Here is a 17969-nt window from a genome sequence, read left to right on the forward strand (position 1 = left end):
ACATATGATGGGGACCGGCTGTGACACAGCAGTCAACCAAAGTCAAAAAATGTGACTAATCATACAGTGTTTCCAGTGTGTCGTTCACCACTTTGTGAGTGGATGCTGTTCTAAAGAGCGTAATTCCCACTTATCTGTAAGCAGCGCACGTGAGCGAATGTAATAGCAGGACTGTGTTACTACGATTGTACATAGCAACTCTGTCAATACGCAGGTGTTTCAATCAGTAGGGCCATGGTAAATAGAGCGATTCGGAGTGATGTATCGTGTCTGTTACATAAATAATGAGTCTTTGATGTAATTGCTTCAGAGAAATATGAAAGTAAGCCTATCAGAAAAGTAACGCGAGACATGTAGCACGGGTCATGTCTTACAGAATCTCTGACATCTGAGCCCGTCGCTTGGACAGTGTTCCTTTGGCGCAGAGGATAGCGCGTTGGACTTCTAATCCAAAGGTCGTGGGTTCGATCCCCACAAGGGACGGGCAATTTTTAAAAATATGTGCCGATCACGAGATGGGTATTGACATATGGGTAACCGCAAGCGTCTTCAAAAGGTGAAAATTGTTGTGACCTCAGTTCTATGCTTAAATATGTTGACCTTACACACACAAGCAAAATTCTCGTAGATCTGTTATCCATGACGCTGTTATGTGTAAATGCTGTACAAACGGAACCATATCTTCACGTGCCTGTTCACGCAAATTTTCTTTCAATGCCCAATTTTTACCTACAGATAGAAATATAGCAATAGAACGCACATTTTGTACAGAAGCAAATACAATGAAGAGTGAAATAAGTTTGTATTACTTCACGAGTCAATGTACGTAATCCCAGTCATGATCTTTAATTCTTCCAGCCCAAGGTGAGAGGGTTTCAGTTTCCTCTGCCACAAGTGAGAAAAGTAGACTGTTTCACAACAAGATATTGTACTATGGGTCCTTAACTGTTCCCATTAAACAATGGCACTCTGTATCTATAGAAACGGCGGCAATTTTCGCTTCAGCACAGGGGGCTTTTATTGGAGACTGTCAGGAGGGGGCTTGCTGGATACATGAAGGGAGAAGACCGGACAGAGATGTCTGACGCTCCGCTGACGCTTGCAGAAAACTACATTAAGTATGATTCCCGCCTATAACTGACGGCGAGAGAGATGCATCATCTGTCCACGTCTCATCGAAACACACTGTCACCAAGCAATGGCTGACGCTTCGAGGACGGCATGAAATTGCCAGGGAGGTGATGCAGCTAACGTTCCTGGTAAATGTGCTAACAGGGCACACACGTCCGTTGGAGTGTATACATATGATGGGTACCGGCTGTGACACAGCAGTCAACCAAAGTCAAAAAATGTGACTAATCATACAGTGTTTCCAGTGTGTCGTTTACCACTTTGTGAGTGGATGCTGTTCTAAAGAGCGTAATTCCCACTTATCTGTAAGCAGCGCACGTGAGCGAATGTAATAGCAGGACTGTGTTACTACGATTGTACAGAGCAACTCTGTCAATACGCAGGTGTTTCAATCAGTAGGGCCATGGTAAATAGAGCGATTCGGAGCGATGTATCGTGTCTGTTACATAAATATTGAGTCTTTGATGTAATTGCTTCAGAGAAATATGAAAGTAAATCTATCAGAAACGTAACGCGAGACATGTAGCACGGGTCATGTCTTGCAGAATCTCTGACATCTGAGCCCGTCGCTTGGACAGTGTCCCTTTGGCGCAGAGGATAGCGTGTTGGACTTCTAATCCAAAGGTTGTGGGTTCGATCCCCACAAGGGACGGGCAATTTTTAAAAATATGTGCCGATCACGAGATGGGTATTGACATATGGGTAACCACAAGCGTCTTCAAAAGGTGAAAATTGTTGTGACCTCAGTTCTATGCTTAAATATGTTGACCTTACACACACAAGCAAAATTCTCGTAGATCTGTTATCCATGACGCTGTTATGTGTAAATGCTGTACAAACGGAACCATATCTTCACGTGCCTGTTCACGCAAATTTTCTTTCAATGCCCAATTTTTACCTACAGATAGAAATATAGCAATAGAACGCACATTTTGTACAGAAGCAAATACAATGAAGAGTGAAATAAGTTTGTATTACTTCACGAGTCAATGTACGTAATCCCAGTCATGATCTTTAATTCTTCCAGCCCAAGGTGAGAGGGTTTCAGTTTCCTCTGCCACAAGTGAGAAAAGTAGACTGTTTCACAACAAGATATTGTACTACGGAACCATATCTTCACGTGCCTGTTCACGCAAATTTTCTTTCAATGCCCAATTTTTACCTACAGATAGAAATATAGCAATAGAACGCACATTTTGTACAGAAGCAAATACAATGAAGAGTGAAATAAGTTTGTATTACTTCACGAGTCAATGTACATAATCCCAGTCATGATCTTTAATTCTTCCAGCCCAAGGTGAGAGGGTTTCAGTTTCCTCTGCCACAAGTAAGAAAAGTAGACTGTTTCACAACAAGATATTGTACTATGGGTCCTTAACTGTTCCCATTAAACAATGGCACTCTGTATCTATAGAAACGGCGGCAATTTTCGCTTCAGCACAGGGGGCTTTTATTGGAGACTGTCAGGAGGGGGTATGCTGGATACATGAAGGGAGAAGACCAGACAGAGATGTCTGACGCTCCGCTGACGCTTGCAGAAAACTACATTAAGTATGATTCCCGCCTATAACTGACGGCGAGAGAGATGCATCATCTGTCCACGTCTCATCGAAACACACTGTCACCAAGCAATGGCTGACGCTTCGAGGACGGCATGAAATTGCCAGGGAGGTGATGCAGCTAACGTTCCTGGTAAATGTGCTAACAGGGCACACACGTCCGTTGGAGTGTATACATATGATGGGGACCGGCTGTGACACAGCAGTCAACCAAAGTCAAAAAATGTGACTAATCATACAGTGTTTCCAGTGTGTCGTTCACCACTTTGTGAGTGGATGCTGTTCTAAAGAGCGTAATTCCCACTTATCTGTAAGCAGCGCACGTGAGCGAATGTAATAGCAGGACTGTGTTACTACGATTGTACATAGCAACTCTGTCAATACGCAGGTGTTTCAATCAGTAGGGCCATGGTAAATAGAGCGATTCGGAGTGATGTATCGTGTCTGTTACATAAATAATGAGTCTTTGATGTAATTGCTTCAGAGAAATATGAAAGTAAGCCTATCAGAAAAGTAACGCGAGACATGTAGCACGGGTCATGTCTTGCAGAATCTCTGACATCTGAGGCCGTCGCTTGGACAGTGTCCCTTTGGCGCAGAGGATAGCGCGTTGGACTTCTAATCCAAAGGTCGTGGGTTCGATCCCCACAAGGGACGGGCAATTTTTAAAAATATGTGCCGATCACGAGATGGGTATTGACATATGGGTAACCACAAGCGTCTTCAAAAGGTGAAAATTGTTGTGACCTCAGTTCTATGCTTAAATATGTTGACCTTACACACACAAGCAAAATTCTCGTAGATCTGTTATCCATGACGCTGTTATGTGTAAATGCTGTACAAACGGAACCATATCTTCACGTGCCTGTTCACGCAAATTTTCTTTCTATGCCCAATTTTTACCTACAGATAGAAATATAGCAATAGAACGCACATTTTGTACAGAAGCAAATACAATTAAGAGTGAAATAAGTTTGTATTACTTCACGAGTCAATGTACGTAATCCCAGTCATGATCTTTAATTCTTCCAGCCCAAGGTGAGAGGGTTTCAGTTTCCTCCGCCACAAGTGAGAAAAGTAGACTGTTTCACAACAAGATATTGTACTATGGGTCCTTAACTGTTCCCATTAAACAATGGCACTCTGTATCTATAGAAACGGCGGCAATTTTCGCTTCAGCACAGGGGGCTTTTATTGGAGACTGTCAGGAGGGGGCTTGCTGGATACATGAAGGGAGAAGACCAGACAGAGATGTCTGACGCTCCGCTGACGCTTGCAGAAAACTACATTAAATATGATTCCCGCCTATAACTGACGGCGAGAGAGATGCATCATCTGTCCACGTCTCATCGAAACACACTGTCACCAAGCAATGGCTGACGCTTCGAGGACGGCATGAAATTGCCAGGGAGGTGATGCAGCTAACGTTCCTGGTAAATGTGCTAACAGGGCACACACGTCCGTTGGAGTGTATACATATGATGGGGACCGGCTGTGACACAGCAGTCAACCAAAGTCAAAAAATGTGACTAATCATACAGTGTTTCCAGTGTGTAGTTTACCACTTTGTGAGTGGATGCTGTTCTAAAGAGCGTAATTCCCACTTATCTGTAAGCAGCGCACGTGAGCGAATGTAATAGCAGGACTGTGTTACTACGATTGTACAGAGCAACTCTGTCAATACGCAGGTGTTTCAATCAGTAGGGCCATGGTAAATAGAGCGATTCGGAGCGATGTATCGTGTCTGTTACATAAATAATGAGTCTTTGATGTAATTGCTTCAGAGAAATATGAAAGTAAGCCTATCAGAAAAGTAACGCGAGACATGTAGCACGGGTCATGCCTTGCAGAATCTCTGACATCTGAGCCCGTCGCTTGGACAGTGTCCCTTTGGCGCAGAGGATAGCGCGTTGGACTTCTAATCCAAAGGTCGTGGGTTCGATCCCCACAAGGGACGGGCAATTTTTAAAAATATGTGCCGATCACGAGATGGGTATTGACATATGGGTAACCACAAGCGTCTTCAAAAGGTGAAAATTGTTGTGACCTCAGTTCTATGCTTAAATATGTTGACCTTACACACACAAGCAAAATTCTCGTAGATCTGTTATCCATGACGCTGTTATGTGTAAATGCTGTACAAACGGAACCATATCTTCACGTGCCTGTTCACGCAAATTTTCTTTCAATGCCCAATTTTTACCTACAGATAGAAATATAGCAATAGAACGCACATTTTGTACAGAAGCAAATACAATGAAGAGTGAAATAAGTTAGTATTACTTCACGAGTCAATGTACGTAATCCCAGTCATGATCTTTAATTCTTCCAGCCCAAGGTGAGAGGGTTTCAGTTTCCTCTGCCACAAGTGAGAAAAGTAGACTGTTTCACAACAAGATATTGTACTACGGAACCATATCTTCACGTGCCTGTTCACGCAAATTTTCTTTCAATGCCCAATTTTTACCTACAGATAGAAATATAGCAATAGAACGCACATTTTGTACAGAAGCAAATACAATGAAGAGTGAAATAAGTTTGTATTACTTCACGAGTCAATGTACGTAATCCCAGTCATGATCTTTAATTCTTCCAGCCCAAGGTGAGAGGGTTTCAGTTTCCTCTGCCACAAGTGAGAAAAGTAGACTGTTTCACAACAAGATATTGTACTATGGGTCCTTAACTGTTCCCATTAAACAATTGCACTCTGTATCTATAGAAACGGCGGCAATTTTCGCTTCAGCACAGGGGGCTTTTATTGGAGACTGTCAGGAGGAGGCTTGCTGGATACATGAAGGGAGAAGACCAGACAGAGATGTCTGACGCTCCGCTGACGCTTGCAGAAAACTACATTAAGTATGATTCCCGCCTATAACTGACGGCGAGAGAGATGCATCATCTGTCCACGTCTCATCGAAACACACTGTCACCAAGCAATGGCTGACGCTTCGACGACGGCATGAAATTGCCAGGGAGGTGATGCAGCTAACGTTCCTGGTAAATGTGCTAACAGGGCACACACGTCCGTTGGAGTGTATACATATGATGGGGACCGGCTGTGACACAGCAGTCAACCAAAGTCAAAAAATGTGACTAATCATACAGTGTTTCCAGTGTGTCGTTTACCACTTTGTGAGTGGATGCTGTTCTAAAGAGCGTAATTCCCACTTATCTGTAAGCAGCGCACGTGAGCGAATGTAATAGCAGGACTGTGTTACTACGATTGTACAGAGCAACTCTGTCAATACGCAGGTGTTTCAATCAGTAGGGCCATGGTAAATAGAGCGATTCGGAGCGATGTATCGTGTCTGTTACATAAATAATGAGTCTTTGATGTAATTGCTTCAGAGAAATATGAAAGTAAGCCTATCAGAAAAGTAACGCGAGACATGTAGCACGGGTCATGTCTTGCAGAATCTCTGACATCTGAGCCCGTCGCTTGGACAGTGTCCCTTTGGCGCAGAAGATAGCGCGTTGGACTTCTAATCCGAAGGTCGTGGGTTCGATCCCCACAAGGGACGGGCAATTTTTAAAAATATGTGCCGATCACGAGATGGGTATTGACATATGGGTAACCACAAGCGTCTTCAAAAGGTGAAAATTGATGTGACCTCAGTTCTATGCTTAAATATGTTGACCTTACACACACAAGCAAAATTCTCGTAGATCTGTTATCCATGACGCTGTTATGTGTAAATGCTGTACACACGGAACCATATCTTCACGTGCCTGTTCACGCAAATTTTCTTTCAATGCCCAATTTTTACCTACAGATAGAAATATAGCAATAGAACGCACATTTTGTACAGAAGCAAATACAATGAAGAGTGAAATAAGTTTGTATTACTTCACGAGTCAATGTACGTAATCCCAGTCATGATCTTTAATTCTTCCAGCCCAAGGTGAGAGGGTTTCAGTTTCCTCTGCCACAAGTGAGAAAAGTAGACTGTTTCACAACAAGATATTGTACTATGGGTCCTTAACTGTTCCCATTAAACAATGGCACTCTGTATCTATAGAAACGGCGGCAATTTTCGCTTCAGCACAGGGGGCTTTTATTGGAGACTGTCAGGAGGGGGCTTGCTGGATACATGAAGGGAGAAGACCAGACAGAGATGTCTGACGCTCCGCTGACGCTTGCAGAGAACTACATTAAGTATGATTCCCGCCTATAACTGACGGCGAGAGAGATGCATCATCTGTCCACGTCTCATCGAAACACACTGTCACCAAGCAATGGCTGACGCTTCGACGACGGCATGAAATTGCCAGGGAGGTGATGCAGCTAACGTTCCTGGTAAATGTGCTAACAGGGCACACACGTCCGTTGGAGTGTATACATATGATGGGGACCGGCTGTGACACAGCAGTCAACCAAAGTCAAAAAATGTAACTAATCATACAGTGTTTCCAGTGTGTCGTTTACCACTTTGTGAGTGGATGCTGTTCTAAAGAGCGTAATTCCCACTTATCTGTAAGCAGCGCACGTGAGCGAATGTAATAGCAGGACTGTGTTACTACGATTGTACAGAGCAACTCTGTCAATACGCAGGTGTTTCAATCAGTAGGGCCATGGTAAATAGAGCGATTCGGAGCGATGTATCGTGTCTGTTACATAAATAATGAGTCTTTGATGTAATTGCTTCAGAGAAATATGAAAGTAAGCCTATCAGAAAAGTAACGCGAGACATGTAGCACGGGTCATGTCTTGCAGAATCTCTGACATCTGAGCCCGTCGCTTGGACAGTGTCCCTTTGGCGCAGAGGATAGCGCGTTGGCCTTCTAATCCAAAGGTCGTGGGTTCGATCCCCACAAGGGACGGGCAATTTTTAAAAATATGTGCCGATCACGAGATGGGTATTGACATATGGGTGACCACAAGCGTCTTCAAAAGGTGAAAATTGTTCTGACCTCAGTTCTATGCTTAAATATGTTGACCTTACACACACAAGCAAAATTCTCGTAGATCTGTTATCCATGACACTGTTATGTGTAAATGCTGTACAAACGGAACCATATCTTCACGTGCCTGTTCACGCAAATTTTCTTTCAATGCCCAATTTTTACCTACAGATAGAAATATAGCAATAGAACGCACATTTTGTACAGAAGCAAATACAATGAAGAGTGAAATAAGTTTGTATTACTTCACGAGTCAATGTACGTAATCCCAGTCATGATCTTTAATTCTTCCAGCCCAAGGTGAGAGGGTTTCAGTTTCCTCTGCCACAAGTGAGAAAAGTAGACTGTTTCACAACAAGATATTGTACTACGGAACCATATCTTCACGTGCCTGTTCACGCAAATTTTCTTTCAATGCCCAATTTTTACCTACAGATAGAAATATAGCAATAGAACGCACATTTTTTACAGAAGCAAATACAATGAAGAGTGAAATAAGTTTGTATTACTTCACGAGTCAATGTACGTAATCCCAGTCATGATCTTTAATTCTTCCAGCCCAAGGTGAGAGGGTTTCAGTTTCCTCTGCCACAAGTGAGAAAAGTAGACTGTTTCACAACAAGATATTGTACTATGGGTCCTTAACTGTTCCCATTAAACAATGGCACTCTGTATCTATAGAAACGGCGGCAATTTTCGCTTCAGCACAGGGGGCTTTTATTGGAGACTGTCAGGAGGGGGCTTGCTGGATACATGAAGGGAGAAGACCAGACAGAGATGTCTGACGCTCTGCTGACGCTTGCAGAAAACTACATTAAGTATGATTCCCGCCTATAACTGACGGCGAGAGAGATGCATCATCTGTCCACGTCTCATCGAAACACACTGTCACCAAGCAATGGCTGACGCTTCGACGACGGCATGAAATTGCCAGGGAGGTGATGCAGCTAACGTTCCTGGTAAATGTGCTAACAGGGCACACACGTCCGTTGGAGTGTATACATATGATGGGGACCGGCTGTGACACAGCAGTCAACCAAAGTCAAAAAATGTGACTAATCATACAGTGTTTCCAGTGTGTCGTTTACCACTTTGTGAGTGGATGCTGTTCTAAAGAGCGTAATTCCCACTTATCTGTAAGCAGCGCACGTGAGCGAATGTAATAGCAGGACTGTGTTACTACGATTGTACAGAGCAACTCTGTCAATACGCAGGTGTTTCAATCAGTAGGGCCATGGTAAATAGAGCGATTCGGAGCGATGTATCGTGTCTGTTACATAAATAATGAGTCTTTGATGTAATTGCTTCAGAGAAATATGAAAGTAAGCCTATCAGAAAAGTAACGCGAGACATGTAGCACGGGTCATGTCTTGCAGAATCTCTGACATCTGAGCCCATCGCTTGGACAGTGTCCCTTTGGCGCAGAGGATAGCGCGTTGGACTTCTAATCCAAAGGTCGTGGGTTCGATCCCCACAAGGGACGGGCAATTTTTAAAAATATGTGCCGATCACGAGATGGGTATTGACATATGGGTAACCACAAGCGTCTTCAAAAGGTGAAAATTGTTGTGACCTCAGTTCTATGCTTAAATATGTTGACCTTACACACACAAGCAAAATTCTCGTAGATCTGTTTTCCATGACGCTGTTATGTGTAAATGCTGTACAAACGGAACCATATCTTCACGTGCCTGATCACGCAAATTTTCTTTCAATGCCCAATTTTTACCTACAGATAGAAATATAGCAATAGAACGCACATTTTGTAGAGAAGCAAATACAATGAAGAGTGAAATAAGTTTGTATTACTTCACGAGTCAATGTACGTAATCCCAGTCATGATCTTTAATTCTTCCAGCCCAAGGTGAGAGGGTTTCAGTTTCCTCTGCCACAAGTGAGAAAAGTAGACTGTTTCACAACAAGATATTGTACTATGGGTCCTTAACTGTTCCCATTAAACAATGGCACTCTGTATCTATAGAAACGGCGGCAATTTTCGCTTCAGCACAGGGGGCTTTTATTGGAGACTGTCAGGAGGGGGCTTGCTGGATACATGAAGGGAGAAGACCAGACAGAGATGTCTGACGCTCTGCTGACGCTTGCAGAAAACTACATTAAGTATGATTCCCGCCTATAACTGACGGCGAGAGAGATGCATCATCTGTCCACGTCTCATCGAAACACACTGTCACCAAGCAATGGCTGACGCTTCGACGACGGCATGAAATTGCCAGGGAGGTGATGCAGCTAACGTTCCTGGTAAATGTGCTAACAGGCCACACACGTCCGTTGGAGTGTATACATATGATGGGGACCGGCTGTGACACAGCAGTCAACCAAAGTCAAAAAATGTGACTAATCATACAGTGTTTCCAGTGTGTCGTTTACCACTTTGTGAGTGGATGCTGTTCTAAAGAGCGTAATTCCCACTTATCTGTAAGCAGCGCACGTGAGCGAATGTAATAGCAGGACTGTGTTACTACGATTGTACAGAGCAACTCTGTCAATACGCAGGTGTTTCAATCAGTAGGGCCATGGTAAATAGAGCGATTCGGAGCGATGTATCGTGTCTGTTACATAAATAATGAGTCTTTGATGTAATTGCTTCAGAGAAATATGAAAGTAAGCCTATCAGAAAAGTAACGCGAGACATGTAGCACGGGTCATGTCTTGCAGAATCTCTGACATCTGAGCCCGTCGCTTGGACAGTGTCCCTTTGGCGCAGAGGATAGCGCGTTGGACTTCTAATCCAAAGGTCGTGGGTTCGATCCCCACAAGGGACGGGCAATTTTTAAAAATATGTGCCGATCACGAGATGGGTATTGACATATGGGTAACCACAAGCGTCTTCAAAAGGTGAAAATTGTTGTGACCTCAGTTCTATGCTTAAATATGTTGACCTTACACACACAAGCAAAATTCTCGTAGATCTGTTATCCATGACGCTGTTATGTGTAAATGCTGTACAAACGGAACCATATCTTCACGTGCCTGTTCACGCAAATTTTCTTTCAATGCCCAATTTTTACCTACAGATAGAAATATAGCAATAGAACGCACATTTTGTACAGAAGCAAATACAATGAAGAGTGAAATAAGTTTGTATTACTTCACGAGTCAATGTACGTAATCCCAGTCATGATCTTTAATTCTTCCAGCCCAAGGTGAGAGGGTTTCAGTTTCCTCTGCCACAAGTGAGAAAAGTAGACTGTTTCACAACAAGATATTGTACTACGGAACCATATCTTCACGTGCCTGTTCACGCAAATTTTCTTTCAATGCCCAATTTTTACCTACAGATAGAAATATAGCAATAGAACGCACATTTTGTACAGAAGCAAATACAATGAAGAGTGAAATAAGTTTGTATTACTTCACGAGTGAATGTACGTAATCCCAGTCATGATCTTTAATTCTTCCAGCCCAAGGTGAGAGGGTTTCAGTTTCCTCTGCCACAAGTGAGAAAAGTAGACTGTTTCACAACAAGATATTGTACTATGGGTCCTTAACTGTTCCCATTAAACAATGGCACTCTGTATCTATAGAAACGGCGGCAATTTTCGCTTCAGCACAGGGGGCTTTTACTGGAGACTGTCAGGAGGGGGCTTGCTGGAAACATGAAGGGAGAAGACCAGACAGAGATGTCTGACGCTCTGCTGACGCTTGCAGAAAACTACATTAAGTATGATTCCCGCCTATAACTGACGGCGAGAGAGATGCATCATCTGTCCACGTCTCATCGAAACACACTGTCACCAAGCAATGGCTGACGCTTCGACGACGGCATGAAATTGCCAGGGAGGTGATGCAGCTAACGTTCCTGGTAAATGTGCTAACAGGGCACACACGTCCGTTGGAGTGTATACATATGATGGGGACCGGCTGTGACACAGCAGTCAACCAAAGTCAAAAAATGTGACTAATCATACAGTGTTTCCAGTGTGTCGTTTACCACTTTGTGAGTGGATGCTGTTCTAAAGAGCGTAATTCCCACTTATCTGTAAGCAGCGCACGTGAGCGAATGTAATAGCAGGACTGTGTTACTACGATTGTACAGAGCAACTCTGTCAATACGCAGGTGTTTCAATCAGTAGGGCCATGGTAAATAGAGCGATTCGGAGCGATGTATCGTATCTGTTACATAAATAATGAGTCTTTGATGTAATTGCTTCAGAGAAATATGAAAGTAAACCTATCAGAAAAGTAACGCGAGACATGTAGCACGGGTCATGTCTTGCAGAATCTCTGACATCTGAGCCCGTTGCTTGGACAGTGTCCCTTTGGCGCAGAGGATAGCGCGTTGGACTTCTAATCCAAAGGTCGTGGGTTCGATCCCCACAAGGGACGGGCAATTTTTAAAAATATGTGCCGATCACGAGATGGGTATTGACATATGGGTAACCACAAGCGTCTTCAAAAGGTGAAAATTGTTGGGACCTCAGTTCTATGCTTAAATATGTTGACCTTACACACACAAGCAAAATTCTCGTAGATCTGTTATCCATGACGCTGTTATGTGTAAATGCTGTACAAACGGAACCATATCTTCACGTGCCTGTTCACGCAAATTTTCTTTCAATGCCCAATTTTTACCTACAGATAGAAATATAGCAATAGAACGCACATTTTGTACAGAAGCAAATACAATGAAGAGTGAAATAAGTTTGTATTACTTCACGAGTCAATGTACGTAATCCCAGTCATGATCTTTAATTCTTCCAGCCCAAGGTGAGAGGGTTTCAGTTTCCTCTGCCACAAGTGAGAAAAGTAGACTGTTTCACAACAAGATATTGTACTACGGAACCATATCTTCACGTGCCTGTTCACACAAATTTTATTTCAATGCCCAATTTTTACCTACAGATAGAAATATAGCAATAGAACGCACATTTTGTACAGAAGCAAATACAATGAAGAGTGAAATAAGTTTGTATTACTTCACGAGTCAATGTACGTAATCCCAGTCATGATCTTTAATTCTTCCAGCCCAAGGTGAGAGGGTTTCAGTTTCCTCTGCCACAAGTGAGAAAAGTAGACTGTTTCACAACAAGATATTGTACTATGGGTCCTTAACTGTTCCCATTAAACAATGGCACTCTGTATCTATAGAAACGGCGGCAATTTTCGCTTCAGCACAGGGGGCTTTTATTGGAGACTGTCAGGAGGGGGCTTGCTGGATACATGAAGGGAGAAGACCAGACAGAGATGTCTGACGCTCCGCTGACACTTGCAGAAAACTACATTAAGTATGATTCCCGCCTATAACTGACGGCGAGAGAGATGCATCATCTGTCCACGTCTCATCGAAACACACTGTCACCAAGCAATGGCTGACGCTTCGAGGACGGCATGAATTTGTCAGGGAGGTGATGCAGCTAACGTTCCTGGTAAATGTGCTAACAGGGCACACACGTCCGTTGGAGTGTATACATATGATGGGGACCGGCTGTGACACAGCAGTCAACCAAAGTCAAAAAATGTGACTAATCATACAGTGTTTCCAGTGTGTCGTTTACCACTTTGTGAGTGGATGCTGTTCTAAAGAGCGTAATTCCCACTTATCTGTAAGCAGCGCACGTGAGCGAATGTAATAGCAGGACTGTGTTACTACGATTGTACAGAGCAACTCTGTCAATACGCAGGTGTTTCAATCAGTAGGGCCATGGTAAATAGAGCGATTCGGAGCGATGTATCGTGTCTGTTACATAAATAATGAGTCTTTGATGTAATTGCTTCAGAGAAATATGAAAGTAAGCCTATCAGAAAAGTAACGCGAGACATGTAGCACGGGTCATGTCTTGCAGAATCTCTGACATCTGAGCCCGTTGCTTGGACAGTGTCCCTTTGGCGCAGAGGATATCGCGTTGGACTTCTAATCCAAAGGTCGTGGGTTCGATCCCCACAAGGGACGGGCAATTTTTAAAAATATGTGCCGATCACGAGATGGGTATTGACATATGGGTAACCACAAGCGTCTTCAAAAGGTGAAAATTGTTGTGACCTCAGTTCTATGCTTAAATATGTTGACCTTACACACACAAGCAAAATTCTCGTTGATCTGTTATCCATGACGCTGTTATGTGTAAATGCTGTACAAACGGAACCATATCTTCACGTGCCTGTTCACGCAAATTTTCTTTCAATGCCCAATTTTTACCTACAGATAGAAATATAGCAATAGAACGCACATTTTGTACAGAAGCAAATACAATGAAGAGTGAAATAAGTTAGTATTACTTCACGAGTAAACGTACGTAATCCCAGTCATGATCTTTAATTCTTCCAGCCCAAGGTGACAGGGTTTCAGTTTCCTCTGCCACAAGTGAGAAAAGTGGACTGTTTCACAACAAGATATTGTACTACGGAACCCTATCTTCACGTGCATGTTCACACAAATTTTCTTTCAATGCCCAATTTTTACCTACAGATAGAAATATAGCAATAGAACGCACATTTTGTACAGAAGCAAATACAATGAAGAGTGAAATAAGTTTGTATTACTTCACGAGTCAATGTACGTAATCCCAGTCATGATCTTTAATTCTTCCAGCCCAAGGTGAGAGGGTTTCTGTTTCCTCTGCCACAAGTGAGAAAAGTAGACTGTTTCACAACAAGATATTGTACTATGGGTCCTTAACTGTTCCCATTAAACAATGGCACTCTGTATCTATAGAAACGGCGGCAATTTTCGCTTCAGCACAGGGGGCTTTTATTGGAGACTGTCAGGAGGCGGCTTGCTGGATACATGAAGGGAGAAGACCAGACAGAGATGTCTGACGCTCTGCTGACGCTTGCAGAAAACTACATTAAGTATGATTCCCGCCTATAACTGACGGCGAGAGAGATGCATCATCTGTCCACGTCTCATCGAAACACACTGTCACCAAGCAATGGCTGACGCTTCGACGACGGCATGAAATTGCCAGGGAGGTGATGCAGCTAACGTTCCTGGTAAATGTGCTAACAGGGCACACACGTCCGTTGGAGTGTATACATATGATGGGGACCGGCTGTGACACAGCAGTCAACCAAAGTCAAAAAATGTGACTAATCATACAGTGTTTCCAGTGTGTCGTTTACCACTTTGTGAGTGGATGCTGTTCTAAAGAGCGTAATTCCCACTTATCTGTAAGCAGCGCACGTGAGCGAATGTAATAGCAGGACTGTGTTACTACGATTGTACAGAGCAACTCTGTCAATACGCAGGTGTTTCAATCAGTAGGGCCATGGTAAATAGAGCGATTCGGAGCGATGTATCGTGTCTGTTACATAAATAATGAGTCTTTGATGTAATTGCTTCAGAGAAATATGAAAGTAAGCCTATCAGAAAAGTAACGCGAGACATGTAGCACGGGTCATGTCTTGCAGAATCTCTGACATCTGAGCCCGTTGCTTGGACAGTGTCCCTTTGGCGCAGAGGACAGCGCGTTGGACTTCTAATCCAAAGGTCGTGGGTTCGATCCCCACAACGGACGGGCATTTTTTAAAAATATGTGCCGATCACGAGATGGGTATTGACATATGGGTAACCACAAGCGTCTTCAAAAGGTGAAAATTGTTGTGACCTCAGTTCTATGCTTAAATATGTTGACCTTACACACACAAGCAAAATTCTCGTAGATCTGTTATCCATGACGCTGTTATGTGTAAATGCTGTACAAACGGAACCATATCTTCACGTGCCTGTTCACGCAAATTTTCTTTCAATGCCCAATTTTTACCTACAGATAGAAATATAGCTATAGAACGCACATTTTGTACAGAAGCAAATACAATGAAGAGTGAAATAAGTTTGTATTACTTCACGAGTCAATGTACGTAATCCCAGTCATGATCTTTAATTCTTCCAGCCCAAGGTGAGAGGGTTTCAGTTTCCTCTGCCACAAGTGAGAAAAGTAGACTGTTTCACAACAAGATATTGTACTACGGACCCATATTTTCATGTGCCTGTTCACGCAAATTTTCTTTCAATGCCCAATTTTTACCTACAGATAGAAATATAGCAATAGAACGCACATTTTGTACAGAAGCAAATACAATGAAGAGTGAAATAAGTTTGTATTACTTCACGAGTCAATGTACGTAATCCCAGTCATGATCTTTAATTCTTCCAGCCCAAGGTGAGAGGGTTTCAGTTTCCTCTGCCACAAGTGAGAAAAGTAGACTGTTTCACAACAAGATATTGTACTATGGGTCCTTAACTGTTCCCATTAAACAATGGCACTCTGTATCTATAGAAACGGCGGCAATTTTCTCTTCAGCACAAGGGGCTTTTATTGGAGACTGTCAGGAGGGGGCTTGCTGGATACATGAAGGGAGAAGACCAGACAGAGATGTCTGACGGTTCGCTGACGCTTGCAGAAAACTACATTAAGTATGATTCTCGCCTATAACTGACGGCGAGAGAGATGCATCATCTGTCCACGTCTCATCGAAACACACTGTCACCAAGCAATGGCTGACGCTTCGAGGACGGCATGAAATTGCCAGGGAGGTGATGCAGCTAACGTTCCTGGTAAATGTGCTAACAGGGCACACACGTCCGTTGGAGTGTATACATATGATGGGGACCGGCTGTGACACAGCAGTCAACCAAAGTCAAAAAATGTGACTAATCATACAGTGTTTCCAGTGTGTCGTTTACCACTTTGTGAGTGGATGCTGTTCTAAAGAGCGTAATTCCCACTTATCTGTAAGCAGCGCACGTGAGCGAATGTAATAGCAGGACTGTGTTACTACGATTGTACAGAGCAACTCTGTCAATACACAGGTGTCTCAATCAGTAGGGCCATGGTAAATAGAGCGATTCGGAGCGATGTATCGTGTCTGTTACATAAATAATGAGTCTTTGATGTAATTGCTTCAGAGAAATATGAAAGTAAGCCTATCAGAAAAGTAACGCGAGACATGTAGCACGGGTCATGTCTTGCAGAATCTCTGACATCTGAGCCCGTCGCTTGGACAGTGTCCCTTTGGCGCAGAGGATAGCGCGTTGGACTTCTAATCCACAGGTCGTGGGTTCGATCCCCACAAGGGACGGGCAATTTTTAAAAATATGTGCCGATCACGAGATGGGTATTGACATATGGGTAACCACAAGCGTCTTCAAAAGGTGAAAATTGTTGTGACCTCAGTTCTATGCTTAAATATGTTGACCTTACACACACAAGCAAAATTCTCGTAGATCTGTTATCCATGACGCTGTTATGTGTAAATGCTGTACAAACGGAACCATATCTTCACGTGCCTGTTCACGCAAATTTTCTTACAATGCCCAATTTTTACCTACAGATAGAAATATAGCAATAGAACGCACATTTTGTACAGAAGCAAATACAATGAAGAGTGAAATAAGTTTGTATTACTTCACGAGTCAATGTACGTAATCCCAGTCATGATCTTTAATTCTTCCAGCCCAAGGTGAGAGGGTTTCAGTTTCCTCTGCCACAAGTGAGAAAAGTAGACTGTTTCACAACAAGATTTTGTACTACGGAACCATATCTTCACGTGCCTGTTCACGCAAATTTTCTTTCAATGCCCAATTTTTACCTACAGATAGAAATATAGCAATAGAACGCTCATTTTGTACAGAAGCAAATACAATGAAGAGTGAAATAAGTTTGTATTACTTCACGAGTCAATGTACGTAATCCCAGTCATGATCTTTAATTCTTCCAGCCCAAGGTGAGAGGGTTTCAGTTTCCTCTGCCACAAGTGAGAAAAGTAGACTGTTTCACAACAAGATATTGTACTATGGGTCCTTAACTGTTCCCATTAAACAATGGCACTCTGTATCTATAGAAACGGCGGCAATTTTCGCTTCAGCACAGGGGGCTTTTACTGGAGACTGTCAGGAGGGGGCTTGCTGGATACATGAAGGGAGAAGACCAGACAGAGATGTCTGACGCTCCGCTGACGCTTGCAGAAAACTACATTAAGTATGATTCCCGCCTATAACTGACGGCGAGAGAGATGCATCATCTGTCCACGTCTCATCGAAACACACTGTCACCAAGCAATGGCTGACGCTTCGACGACGGCATGAAATTGCCAGGGAGGTGATGCAGCTAACGTTCCTGGTAAATGTGCTAACAGGGCACACACGTCCGTTGGAGTGTATACATATGATGGGGACCGGCTGTGACACAGCAGTCAACCAAAGTCAAAAAATGTGACTAATCATACAGTGTTTCCAGTGTGTCGTTTACCACTTTGTGAGTGGATGCTGTTCTAAAGAGCGTAATTCCCACTTATCTGTAAGCAGCGCACGTGAGCGAATGTAATAGCAGGACTGTGTTACTACGATTGTACAGAGCAACTCTGTCAATACGCAGGTGTTTCAATCAGTAGGGCCATGGTAAATAGAGCGATTCGGAG

The 17969-nt window shown here is 43.2% G+C and overlaps 12 non-coding genes across 12 annotated transcripts; all 12 read left to right on the top strand.

The window, feature by feature from the left end:
- Positions 1-410: 410 nt before the first annotated feature.
- Trnar-ucu (transfer RNA arginine (anticodon UCU)) lies at positions 411-483 on the top strand. Its single transcript has one exon. It is a non-coding gene; the product is annotated as a tRNA-Arg (tRNA).
- Positions 484-1710: 1227 nt separating this feature from the next.
- On the top strand, positions 1711-1783 carry Trnar-ucu (transfer RNA arginine (anticodon UCU)). The gene has a single exon. It is a non-coding gene; the product is annotated as a tRNA-Arg (tRNA).
- A 1491-nt stretch (positions 1784-3274) lies between these two features.
- Positions 3275-3347, top strand: Trnar-ucu (transfer RNA arginine (anticodon UCU)). Its single transcript has one exon. It is a non-coding gene; the product is annotated as a tRNA-Arg (tRNA).
- Positions 3348-4574: 1227 nt separating this feature from the next.
- Trnar-ucu (transfer RNA arginine (anticodon UCU)) lies at positions 4575-4647 on the top strand. The gene has a single exon. It is a non-coding gene; the product is annotated as a tRNA-Arg (tRNA).
- Positions 4648-6138: 1491 nt separating this feature from the next.
- On the top strand, positions 6139-6211 carry Trnar-ucu (transfer RNA arginine (anticodon UCU)). The gene has a single exon. It is a non-coding gene; the product is annotated as a tRNA-Arg (tRNA).
- Positions 6212-7438: 1227 nt separating this feature from the next.
- Positions 7439-7511, top strand: Trnar-ucu (transfer RNA arginine (anticodon UCU)). The gene has a single exon. It is a non-coding gene; the product is annotated as a tRNA-Arg (tRNA).
- Positions 7512-9002: 1491 nt separating this feature from the next.
- Positions 9003-9075, top strand: Trnar-ucu (transfer RNA arginine (anticodon UCU)). The gene has a single exon. It is a non-coding gene; the product is annotated as a tRNA-Arg (tRNA).
- A 1227-nt stretch (positions 9076-10302) lies between these two features.
- Trnar-ucu (transfer RNA arginine (anticodon UCU)) lies at positions 10303-10375 on the top strand. The gene has a single exon. It is a non-coding gene; the product is annotated as a tRNA-Arg (tRNA).
- Positions 10376-11866: 1491 nt separating this feature from the next.
- On the top strand, positions 11867-11939 carry Trnar-ucu (transfer RNA arginine (anticodon UCU)). The gene has a single exon. It is a non-coding gene; the product is annotated as a tRNA-Arg (tRNA).
- A 1491-nt stretch (positions 11940-13430) lies between these two features.
- On the top strand, positions 13431-13503 carry Trnar-ucu (transfer RNA arginine (anticodon UCU)). Its single transcript has one exon. It is a non-coding gene; the product is annotated as a tRNA-Arg (tRNA).
- Positions 13504-14994: 1491 nt separating this feature from the next.
- Trnar-ucu (transfer RNA arginine (anticodon UCU)) lies at positions 14995-15067 on the top strand. Its single transcript has one exon. It is a non-coding gene; the product is annotated as a tRNA-Arg (tRNA).
- Positions 15068-16558: 1491 nt separating this feature from the next.
- On the top strand, positions 16559-16631 carry Trnar-ucu (transfer RNA arginine (anticodon UCU)). Its single transcript has one exon. It is a non-coding gene; the product is annotated as a tRNA-Arg (tRNA).
- Positions 16632-17969: the final 1338 nt, after the last annotated feature.

Source organism: Schistocerca serialis, chromosome 1 (genome assembly GCF_023864345.2).
Source record: "Schistocerca serialis cubense isolate TAMUIC-IGC-003099 chromosome 1, iqSchSeri2.2, whole genome shotgun sequence".
In the NCBI taxonomy this organism is placed as follows: Eukaryota; Metazoa; Arthropoda; class Insecta; order Orthoptera; family Acrididae; genus Schistocerca; species Schistocerca serialis.